Source organism: Brassica oleracea, chromosome C1, assembly GCF_000695525.1.
Source record: "Brassica oleracea var. oleracea cultivar TO1000 chromosome C1, BOL, whole genome shotgun sequence".
Lineage (NCBI taxonomy): Eukaryota > Viridiplantae > Streptophyta > Magnoliopsida > Brassicales > Brassicaceae > Brassica > Brassica oleracea.
Window position 1 is genome coordinate 1,031,842 of NC_027748.1, and position 13,917 is coordinate 1,045,758.

Consider the following 13,917-nt stretch of genomic DNA (forward strand, 5'->3'; position numbering starts at 1 on the left):
GTGTTATTGAGAAAATAATTTTGTATTAAAAGTACTATACTAATAACTTCATAGTATCAAATATATGTTGAAAAACTTACTAGGACACTCGTATTAAATGGGGTTAATAGTCAACTATGTTCGTCGCTTTGACCCAGAAAGTCAACTATTTAGTTTTGTGAACGTAGAATTGTATTCGAATCGAGAGATATTAAACGCATTGTCATTTTTTTCCTTAGTGGATATGATATTATGCAACCTGCCAACGGTTGAGAAACTTTTTTTTCTAACCATAAAATTTATGTTGTGGTCAATGTGAAATGCATTCAAACAAGGATCAACCGCCAACGTAAGAAATTTGCAAATATTCAAATATGAATGCCTGTCAAAATCTACTTGGCTAAAGAACATCTCTCTCATGCATAAAATTCATAGGCTAATATGTATATAAATTAAGCCGCTGGTATAGGGATTAGTTGCGAACGTGAACTCAGTCAGGCTGTTCTTTTACGCCTAGCTAAACGGCTAAACCACATATACTTACCATATGACTTTTGAAAGCATGGACGTATCATTTCTCATCATGTACGTAACCTAAATTATATCCATATTCATATACCATATATAGATCAATATACGTAATTTTCATTTGCCATAAATAGATAAGTTGCGTGATTTTATCCTAGTTTCACCAACCATTCCACATTGCGATCGCATTATTCCAACCAAAATGACCTCAGTAAACGCAAAAGTTTATTTGAACCGCAGTGATTAACTTGTTACAAACATATTTAAAGTGAATAAAACTGGGATCTGTAAAGTGTACGGTACCGTTAGGACACTAATATAGCCGTGTACTGCATAGCACGATGCACATGCTCCGATGCTAATGGAAGTCTCTTGCGAGCTTCCTACTCTTGTCACACGATTTAAATAATTTGATTTCTTATTTAAAGTATTCCAAAGTATCCCTGAGGAAAGAAAAAGACGGGATAGGATTCGGTCAGAATTAATTGTATAATTAGTGACCCCATAATTGTGTATTAAGAAAAATATTAATTGAGTGAACCAAGGGAGACATATGGACAAAACTGAATAGTTACTGACTTACTGGAGATACGGTAAGAGATCTTCCGTTCTAGGTACATCGTAGCTATTACCTAATAATCTATTCTTTTCTAGCTAGCACTATTAGTTTGTTTACTGATAAATTTTACCAATCATTTCCTTTAAAATTAGTCTGGCTATTCATATAAACTTCTACCAACTAAAAAAAATTAAAACCCTAGTAACAACTCAAGTGGTTTATATTATTTTGTATTTTCATTTTTTAGCTGAAAACAACTACACGTCGACACTATTATCCCGATCAGATTGCTCATGACCCACACCCATCCACTGAAACGTAATAATTCTTAATTTGTTTCCCAAAAAATGCATGTGAGTCGTATATTCTTGCCTTCGAATGGAATTTCCCAAAATGGCTTACAAATACAACCTTCTATAATTATAAGATGATTCTAGGTTCATTGTACGTTTTGACTCCAATCATATGAATGTTTATTCATGCATTATTAGTTCATATTTTTTAATAAAAATCTAGTAATCCAAAATCAGAGATTTGTTGAAACGATATTGTCTGGAATATTTCGTAATTGGAACCTAACGAAGACAGATATAGGAGTTCCTTCAAGGAATGGAATATTATTAGGTAACCGTTTATGTTTGTTTAAGGAACTAAGATTCCTCTGATTTATTATCTAAGGAGGAAATAATGATCTTACGAGTTTCACCGTTTAATTTTACAAATGCCACCATTGCAGGAGAGGACATATATTCACGTGTACAATACCTCGACAATGAAGGATACAACAACACACACACACACACTGTAGTCCATGTCGTTTAAAGCGTATATGCAATCATAAAACAACGCACACACACCGAGTGTGTAGAAATAGCAATCACTCGTACAAAATATAATTCACAAAACACACCAATTTGTAGCATATTATTTTCCAAACACATAAAACACAAACTTATCAGCTTTCAACCGCAGAAGGCACGTACGAGAAACGATTTATCACGTGACGGTGGCGACGCGGTTTAAGCAGACACACGTGCGACTTGCTTCCCACCGCACCGACAAGTATACTGAAGAGATAATTAAAAAAATATATAAAACTGATTTAAAAATATAGGCGGACAAATTTGACCATACGAAAGTCGTATACTTTGGCGTGGTACGGAAGGGCATAAAAGTCATTCGGGGAATGAACTGTGAACTAGAAGAGATCTTCTCCATTGATATGGTTGTTGGGTTTATTGATACGACACACGTGAACACTTTGATCCCCACGCTACCCACATTTTCATTTTATTCTCTATTACTTCGTTTGTTATATATATGATCCAAACTTATGAATTTTGTAGGACAAAGAAGAGAGCTTAATATGTGGCTTCATGATGAACCATATGACCAATAACGAAAGTATTAATGTGAAGTTAGTGACGCTTGATGATAGTTAAGAGGTTTTTTTTGACTAAAGGCTTTCAAATGATAGTTAAGAGTTGCTTATAAAATTTCAGAAATACACAAGTTAAAGCCGATTACATTTTATTTATATGTCATGATAAGAGGGGAGGGGGTTAGTCTAAAAGTGTATAGTTGTGGTTACCAACATGTGTATGACGTCCCCAGCGCTTGTAAATTACATTTGCACCTTTGAACGTCGATGCTATTAATTATTATATTCCATGGCCGTTTTTTATACATGTATATGCGTAGATGAGCTCTTACTTTGACCACTAATAAGGTCGACCACGGAAACAAACGAACAAAATTCGAAACAAAAGGTCAACAGTAGTATGTTGGGCCTTTTTAGTGAAGAAAAAGTTGATACTAATACTCGATAAGTGTGACTTCTAGTGTAGGCAAGGTCAAAATTGAGGATATATTTCGTCTTTGATCAATTTTAGAATTGTGGAAAATTGACGCAAGCACTTCTTGAAATACTCCACACTCTGGTCTACAACTTCTGTTTGAAAAAATATACTTATATATATCTGACGTTTGATATTGTTGTCCTCCGAAACTATTATCAACCGTAGTGACATGTTTAACTTTAAATACGCTAGATCATCTCCAATAATAAGTTTTTAATATTTATTATTTTATAATATGTTTAAAACGTTTTTAAGAATTCTGCAATACTCATGTTTTAAAATCATTTTAATTAACCACGTGTTAGTGGTCCAGTGGTTAAATTCAATCTGGGAAGTCATGGGTTCGAGTACCGCTGGGAGGTGATTATCTTGATGGACTTTCGGGTCCAATACGGAAAACTCTACTAACATGTGGTCACTGGTGGGATTTACATGGGGTGATCATCAATCTTCCTGGATTTACATGGATGCTTCGGCGGGCTCTCCGACTAAGCTCCGGTGTGGACGGTCATTGGCGCTAGTCGGATCTTCTCGAATCTCTGGATACCAAGATCATAAAAAAAAAAAAAAATCATTTTAATCTTTTTTAACTAGAACATTTTCAATCCATTTTTATTTTAGAGATCTCTATTTTTTTAAAATTAAATTAAAATTAAATTTTTATTTTGTTGTGATGTTCATATAATAGAAAATTCTATATTTTTCTATAAATAGATGAATACTATATTTATTTTTATTGTTTATACTATGATAGAAATCTCTAGAATATAAATAGAATGAAAATGCTGTGACGACTTTATTTTTTTATGCTAGTCTTGACAAATTTCTTTTTATCTTTTAAAAGTTACACATGATAACTTCTGCTACTGTCTTTCAATTAGGTTCGCGTGTAAAATGTTATAAACGGTAATTTTGAATTTTGGGATAAACTGAGTAATAATTTCACCTCGATACGCATCGGATTAATCTCACCGGCCACTATTGTTTTTTTACAATCTCTTTCTCTGCGGTCAAAGAAAACAGAGAATCCATCCACACCGGCCACTTGTTTTTTTACAATCTCTTTCCCCCAAAGTCAGAGCGTCTGTTTTGCATTATTGCTCCGTTGGCAAAAGGCACGTGGAACACATGCGCACATTATCACATCATCCATTGACACTTGTCGTATGTGTGGGTAAAGATTAGACTGTTCACGATTCCTCATGATTGATTCATGGCAAGAACAAGATGGAAGATTCGCCGTTTGTAAGATCATGATTAATCTGAGGTTATTAGAGTGAGAACTTTAAGAACTGATTTTTTAACTTAGTTAATTAAAAGTAAGAAACAGTTTCTTAACTTCCGCTAAAAAACTTCATCCTAAAAATTCCGGATTAATCATGCTCTAATAACCTTGATAAAATACCATTAAACTAGTGATTTTTTACGCTAGTTTCAGACGATCAAGACAAACGTGGCTTATCAATAATGCATCTAAATACCTTAGACCATTTCCAATTTATAACACTATTTTAGTATCAAAACCACACTATTTTAGTGTAATTTCAGCACTAAAAAATATATTTTTTTAATCATAACATCAAACTTCACACTAAAAGTTAAAAAGTTATTTTATAATATTATATGTATTTATGATTTTATTTTTTATTTATTTAATTGTTTATTTTATTAATAAATTAAGTGAATAGTATTTTAGTAGGATGAATAGTATTTTAGTGTGGTGAATAGTATCACACCAAATTTGGTGTAAAATTATAGTGTTGCACTAAAATGGTGTGATTTTTAATATTGGGTTAGAAAAGGTTTTTGTGTCAAAATCACACTAAAATAGTATTTTGGAGTTGGGTTGGAGATATGACCTTATAAAATCGAGACTACGGGTTTTTTGTTGTTGGTGAAATTAACGATGCAAACACGAATAAGTAGGATTTTCTTTAACAAATCTCGAATCGAAATTATTTTGACACTAGGCGCGCTGGTCTGAATAACGTATCTGGAATAGCACATGAAGTCTAAGCATTATTTGTAACGTTTAATTATGAAATAGCTTCAAATTTGAAATATTGACATCTTCCAAGATCTGAATGCCAACAAAGTATATTAGAATGATATTTATCGCGATATCTTACGCCGTATGAGTCGTACTATCGCCTCACTTTACTTATTTTAGCTTATTTGGTTTACCTTTTTTAGCTACTTTTTATACAAAACCAAACGAAGAATGCTTCGGGTCGAAGTAGCTCATAAAGAACCCTTTATGTATTATTCGATATACCAAGGTTAGTGATCCATCATACATCACTGTGCGATACAGATAGTAGACTATCGTTACTATATTAATTACATCATTCTAGATTCACAAAAAATCAGTTATCACAGATATATAGTTGTTGCACGTTGATGCATCACTAATATCAGCCTATTACCAAAAGTATGGACTTCGTTTAGCGATTCCAAATCGCGTTTCGAATACTTAACTATAGGCAAACAGATCGTAGCTACAATCTTTTTTTTACCGAAGTAAATACAATCTTTATTAGATTTTTAAATGTCTGGTTATATTTTCGTGGTATCAAATAAAATTATATAAGGCAAAACATTTTAAAAAATCTACAGCGCATGAGACTTGAATATAAAATAACATCGCACTAGCTATCGACAAAAAAGCATCTCATGTAGCTAAGAATTTTACACTGCTAAACAAATCGTCCACTTACTAAATAGATTATACATAATTTGAGAATAAAGCTGACAATGACATTGTCGAATGTCGTCATTGGCCAAAGCTAACATTCATATAGTTAATGAACAATTTACGTTTTTGTTATAAACCATAATCTTTTGTAAGTGCTAGGAATAAGAGTAAATTGGTTATAAAAAAAAGGAAAAAGCGAAGAGAAGAGAGTGTGAGCTCATTGATGTCATCGTTCGGTGGGCCGTGGGCGACAATGCTAAATCTCGTTTAAAGATGCATGGAACCGTCAGGAAATTGCAAGTTTGGGGTGTTATTATCAGATTGGGGTTTATAACCTTTTTTGGAGAATTTATAGTTTGATCTTCGTTTGATCTTATATCACCCTTGTGTGGGTTCAAGTCGCCCCTATTTGGATTCTAGGTTGTGTTTGGAGAATGTTTGATTTTTTCCGTTAGCTCTTGTATTGAAACTATTTTGCTCCTTTGGAATAATTCCATTTGTGAAAAACAAAAGAAACTCGAAAAGCCCAGTGTTGTGGGCAGTCTTGTTTGGTTACCTGTCATACGTCCTCCCAAGTACATCTACAATTTTCTTCTAATAGATTACACTGCATGGCTATTAGTTTTTCTTTTGTGTGAAAACTTGGCTATTAGTTAGGGGGTGATTATAATGTTTCCATTCAGGTTGAGGCTAAAACCACAACATTTTCATGTTTAAAAAGAACGATTGGGCCTTTAAGGGCCATATAATATACTTCGGCCCCTAAACGTTTCATTAAGTTGAACCCATGCTTAAATTTTTCTTCACGATATACACCGGTAGGAATTCCATATTTTACTGGGTTAACGCATGGACTTTGAAAAAATTCAGAATATATGACAATATTTTTTTACATTATATTTGTATCATGAACTAATATATGATGATGGTCAGAGAGGTTTGAAATTTTTGTTGTCTCCGTTTTTTAGAATATCGATTTTATTATGGTTTGTCCACTGAATTAGGGTATGAAGTTTTACTAAATTAATTGATAAAAAAATATAACGATACTCATTTACCATGAAAGATAGTTTAGAATAAATTATACAAATGTAGAATGTTGTTAGAAATTTTAAAACAACACTAAAGATTATTGGCTTCAATATATTAATCATTTACCGAAAAACTGAATATTTGTAGGGGTTAATACAGATTTTGAATTTTTTTTAAAAAAATATGACAATGTTGTTTTAAAGCATAGTTGTATTACAAACTAAAATATGATGATGGTCATAGAGGTTTGAAACCTTTTTTTTTAATCTATGTTTCTTTAGAATAACGATTTTATTGTGGTTTGTCTACCGATTTATAGTTTTACTAAATTAATTGATAAAAAATAGAACGATGACCATGTTCCATCAAAGATAGTTTAGAATACATTAATAAAAATGTATAATGTGGTTATAAATTTTTAAACAACACTAAAGGTTATAAGCTTCAGTATATTAACTATTTACCGAAAAACTGAAAATTTTGTATGAGTTGTTAACACATAGATTTTGAGAAAATTTCAAAAAGCATGACAATATTGTTTTAATTCATATTTGTATCATGAACTAACATATGATTATGGTTAGAGAGGTTTGAAACCTTTTTGTCTTCGTTTCTCTAGAATAGCGATTTTATTGTGGTATAGTCCACTGATTTATGGAGCATATTTTACTAAATTAATTAATAAAAAATAGAATGATGTGTACCATCAAAATCAAAGATGGTTTAGAATACATTAATGCAAATTTATAATGCGGTTAGAAAGTTTAAAACAACACTAAAGATTATAGGCTATAATATATTAACCATTTACCGAAAAACTGAATACCTTGAAAGACAATTTAAAATAAGTTAATACAAATTTAGAATGTGGTTAGAACTTTTAAAATAACACTAAAGATTATAGGCTTCAGTATATTAACCATTTACCGAAAATCGAATATTTTGTATAATATAGGCTTCACTATGTTAACACACATAGATTTTGAGAAAAAATAAAAAATGTTACAATATTGTTTTAATGCATAGTTGTATCATGAACTAACATATAACATATGATTATGGTCAAAGAGGTTTGAAATCTTTGTTGTCTCTGTTTCTCTAGAATAGCAAATTTATTGTAGTTTGTCCCTTGATTTAAGGAGCATATGAAATTTTACTAAATTAATTGATAAAAAGAGTCAGAATATTGTCCATGTACCATGTAAGAGTTTAGAATACATTAATACAAATGTGAAATATGGTTAGAAACTATAAAACAACATTAAAGATTATAGGCTTCATTTGCTGAAAAACTGAATATTTTGTATGGGTTAACACATAGATTTTGAGAAAAAATAAAAAAATATTACAATATTGTTTTAATGCGTAGTTGTATCATGAACTAATATATGATTATGGTCAAAGAGGTTTGTAATCTTTTTTTGTCTCCGTTTCTCTAGAATAGCGATTTAATTGTGGTTTATCTACTAATTTATGGAGAATACGAAGTTTTACTAAATTGATTGATAAAAAATAGAACGATGCCCATGTACCATCAAAGATAGTTTAGAATACATTAATAATAATATATAATGTGGTTAGAAATTTTAAAACAACACTAAAGATTATAGACTTCAGTATATTAACTATTTACCGAAAACTAAATATTTTATTGGGTTAACACATAGATTTTGAGAAAATTTCAAAATGTATGAAAATATTTTTTTAATGCATATTTGTATCATGAACTAACATATGATGATGATTAGAGAGGATTAAAACCTTTGTTGACATCCTTTTCTTCTTTTTTCAGCAACAAAACAGACTCATATAGACTCTGCGAACCATCCTGGTAGCTCTGCATCCATATGAACGACAAACGACGATTGTTTCCTTGTACTGCGTGCGAGACTGTCCGCCTTTGAGTTTTGTTGTCTCCCTTTTTTAGAATAGCAATTTTTAAAATATTTTGTTTTTCGGTAAATGGTTAATATATTGAAGCCTATAATCTTTAGTGTTGTTTTAAAATTTCTAACCACATTCTACATTTGTATTAATGTATTCTAAACTCTTTTTCATGGTACACGAGAATTGTTCTATTTTTTATCAATTAACTTAGTAAAACTTCATATGCTCCCTAAATTAGTAGACAAACCACGATAAAATCGCTATTCTAAAGAAACGGAGACAACAAAGGTTCAAAACCTCTCTGCGCATCATCGTATGTTAGTTCATGATACAAATATGCATTAAAACAATATTGTCACATTATTTGAATTTTTCTCAAAATCTATGTGTTAACCACTACAAAATATTCAGTTTTTTGGTAAATGATTAATATACTGAAACCTATAATCTTTAGTGTTGTTTTAAAATTTTTAACCACATTCTACATTTATATTAATGTATTCTAAACGCTCTTACATGGTACATGGGCATCGTTCTATTTTTTTATTAATTAATTTAGTAAAACTTCAAATGCTCCTTAAATCAAGGGACAAACTAGAATAAAATCGCTATTTTAGAGAAACAGAGACAACAAAGCTTTCAAACCTCGCTGACCATCATAATATCTTAGTTCATTATACAAATATGCATTAAAACAATATTGTCATGTTTTTTTGAAATTTTCTCAAAATATAAGTGTTAACCTTTACAAATATTCAGCTTTTTGGTAAACGGTTAATATATTGAAGCCTATAATCTTTAGAGTTGTTTTAAAATTTCTAACCACATTATAAATTTGTATTAATGTATTCTAAACTATATTTCATGGTACAGGGGCATCTTTCTATTATTATCAATTAATTTAGTAAAACTTCATATGCTCCATAAATCAGTGTATAAACCACAATAAAATCGTTATTCTATAGAAACGGAGACAACAAAGGTTTCAAACCTCTATGACCATAATTATATGTTAGTTCATGTTACAACTATATATTAAAACAATATTGTTATATTTTTTTATTTTTTCTCAAAATCTATGTTTTAACCCCTACAAAATATTCAGTTTTCGGTAAATGGTTAATATATTGAAGCATATAATCTTTAGTGTTGTTTTAAAATTTCTAACCACATTTTTACATTTGTATTAATGTATTTTAAACTCTCTTATATGGTACATGGGTATCGTTATATTTTTTATCAATTAATTTTGTAAAACTTCATACGCTCCCTAAATCAAGGGACAAACCACAATAAATTCGCTATTCTAGAGAAACGGAGACAAAAAAATGTTCAAAACTTCTCTGACCATCATCATATGTAAGTTCTTGATACAACTATGCATTAAAACAATATTGTCATATTTTTAAAAAAATTCTCAAAATCTATGTGTTAACCCTCAGTTTTTCGTTAAACGGTTAATATACTTATGCCTATAATCTTTAGTGTTGTTTTAAAATTTCTAACCACATTCCATATTTGTATTAATGTATTCTAAACTCTCTTACAAGTTACATGAGCATCATTATATTTTCTTATCAATTAATTTAGTAAAACTTCATGTGCTCCATAATCATAGGGTTAACCACAATGAAATCGTTATTCTAGAGAAACGGAGACAAAATGATTCCAAACCTTTCTGACCATCATCGTATGTTAGTTCATAACACAAATATGCATTAAAATCTATGTGTTATAACCCCCAACAAAATATTCACTTTTTCGGTAAATTATTAATATAATTAAGCCTATAATCTTAAGTGTTGTTTTAAAATTTCTAACCATATTTTACATTTGTATTAATGTATTCTAAACTCTTTTACATAGTACATGGGTATCATTATATTTTTTTATCAATTAATTTATTAAAACTTCGTATGCTCCTTAAATCAATGGACAACCACAATAAATTCGCTATTCTAGAGAAACGGCGACAACAAAAGTTTCAAACCTCTCTAACAATAATCATAAGTTATTTCATGATACAACTATGCATTAAAACAATATTGTTATAATTTTTTTTTATTTTTTTCAAAATCTATGTGTTAACCCCTACAACATATTTGGTTTATCGGTAAATGGTTAATATACTGAAGCCTATAATCTTTAGTGTTGTTTTAAAATTTCTAACCACATTCTACTTTTGTATTAATGTATTCTAAACTGTCTTTAAAGGTAAATGGGCATCATTCTATTTTTTTTATCAATTAATTTAGTAAAACTATTTATGCTCACTAATTTAGAGGACAAACCACAATAAAACCACTAATCTAAAAAACGGAGACAACAAAGGTTCAAAACTTCTCTTACCATCATCATATGTAAGTTCATCATACACAATGCATTAAAACAATGTTTTCATATTTTAAAAAAAAATCTCAAAATGTTTGTGTTAACCCTCAGTTCTTCGGTAAACGGTCAATATAGTGAAGCATATAATCTTTAGTGTTGTTTTAAAATTTCTAACCACATTCCACATTTGTATTAATGTATTCTAAACCCTCTTACATGTTACATGAGTGTCATTATATTTTTTATCAATTAATTTAGTAAAACTTCATATGCTCTATAAATCAGTGGGCATACCACAATGAAATAGCTATTCTACAGAAACGGATACAAAAAGGTTTTGAAACCTCTCTAACCATCATCATATGTTACTTCAAGATACAAATTTGCATAAAAAAAATATTGTAATATTTTTTATTTTTTTTTTCTCAAAAACTATGTGTTAACCCCTACAAAATATTAAGTTTTTCGGTAAATTGTTAATATACTAAAGCCTATAATATTAAGTGTTGTTTTAAAATTTCTAACCACATTTTACATTTTTATTAATGTATTCTAAACTCTCTTACATTGTACAGGGGCATCGATCTATTTTTTATCAATTAATTTAGTAAAACTTCATATGCTCCTTAAAGCAAGGGACAAACTACAATAAATTCGCCATTCTAAAGAAACGGAGACGACAAAGGTTCCAAACCTCTCCGGCCATGATCATATGTAAGTTCATTATACAACTATGCATTGAAACAATATTGTCATGTTTTTTTGAATTTTTCTAAAAATTTATGTGTTAACCCATACAAAATATTCAGTTTTTCGTTAAAAGGTTAATATACAGAAAAGCCAATAATCTTTAGTGTTTTTTTAAAAATTTCTAACCATATTTTACATTTGTATAAATGTATTATATACTCTCTTACATGGTACACGGGCATCTTTCTATTCTTCTTATTAATTAATTTAGTAAAACTTCAAATGATTCCTATATCAAGGGACAAACCACAATAATACGCTATTCTAGAGAAACGGAGATAAAAAAAGGTTTCAAACCTCTTTGACCATAATTATAAGCTAGTTCATGATACTACTATGCATTAAAACAGTATTGTCATATTTTTTGAACTTTTTACTAATCTATGTGTTAACCCCTACAAAATATTCAGTTATTCAGTAAATGATTAATATACTATAGCCTACAATCTTTAGTGTTGTTTTAAAATTTCTAACCATATTATACATTTGTATTTATGTATTCTAAACTATATTTTATGGTACACAGGCATATTTCTATTTTTTTATCAATTCATTTAGTAAAATTTATATGCTCCCAAACCCAGTGGACAAGCCATAATAAAATTGCTATACTAGAGAAACAGAGACAAAAAAAGTTTCAAACCTCTCTGACTATCATCACATGTTAGTTCATGATACAACTACGCATTTAAAAATATTTTTTAATTTTTTTGAATTTTTTTCAAAATCTAAGTTTTAACCCCTACAAAATATTCAGTTTTTCGGTAAAAAGTTAATATACTGAAGCCTATAATCTTTAGTGTTGTTTCAAAATTTCTAACCACATTTCATATTTGTATTAATTTATTCTAAACTATCTTACATAGTACATGAGCATCGTTCTATTTTTTTTATTAATTAATTAGTAAAACTTCATATGCTACCTAAATCAAGAAAAAAACCACAATAAAATCGCTATTTTAAGGAAACGGAGACAACAATGGTTCCAAACCTCTTTGAATATCATCATATGTTAGTTCATGATAAAACTATGCATTAAAACAATATTTTCATATTTTTTGAATTTTTCTCAAAATCTATGTGTAAACTTCCGTACAAAATATTCAGTTTTTCGGTAAATGATTAATATACTGAAGCCTATATAATCTTTAGTGTTTTTTAAAAATTTCTAACCATATTCTACATTTGTATAATGTATTCTAAACTATCTTTCATCGTAAATGGACGTCGTTCTATTTTGTTTTATCAATTAAGTTAGCAAAACTTCATATGCTCCCTAATATAGTGGATACACAACAATAAAATCGATTTTCTAAAAAACGGAAACAACAAAGGTTTCAAACTTCTATAACCATCATCATATGTTAGTTCATGATACAAATATGAATTAAAAAAATATTGTCATACATTTTAATTTTTTTTCACAATTTATGTGTTAACCCCTATAAAATATTCAGTTTTTCGGTAAATGGTTAATATACTGAAGCCAATAATATTCAGTGTTGCTTTAAAATTTCTAACCACATTATACATTTGTATTAATGTATTCTAAACTATCTTTGATGGTACATGGACATCGTTCTATTTTTTTATCAATTAATTTAGCAAAACTTCATATGCTCCATAAATCCGTAGACAAACCACAATAAGATCGCTATTCTTGAGAGACAGAAACAAAAAGGTTCCAAACCTCTCTGACCATAATCATATGTTAGTTCATGTTACAAATATGCCTTAAAACAATATTGTAATATTTTTTTGATTTTGTTTCAAAATCTATGTGTAACCACTACAAAATAGTCAGTTTTTCGGTAAAAAGTTAATATATTGAAGCCTATAATCTTTATTGTTGTTTTAAAATTTATAACCTCATTTTACATTTGTATTAATGTATTCTAAACTCTTATATGTTACATAGAAAACATTCTAATTTTTTATCGATTAATTTAGTAAAACGCTCCCTAAATCAAGGGACAAACCACAATAAATTCGCTATTCTAGAGAAACAGAGACAACAAAGGTTCCAAACCTCTTTGACCATAATCATATGTTATTTCATGATAAAATTATGCATTAAACTAATACTGTAACATTTTTTTTATTTTTACTCAGAATCTATGTGTTAACCCCTACAAAATATTCGATTTTTCGGTAAATGGTTAATATAATGAAGCCTATAATCTTTAGTGTTATTTTAAAATTTATAACCACATTCTAAATTTGTATTAATGTATTCTAAATTATCTTTGTTGGTATATGGGCATCGTTCTATTTTTATCAATTAATTTAGTAAAACT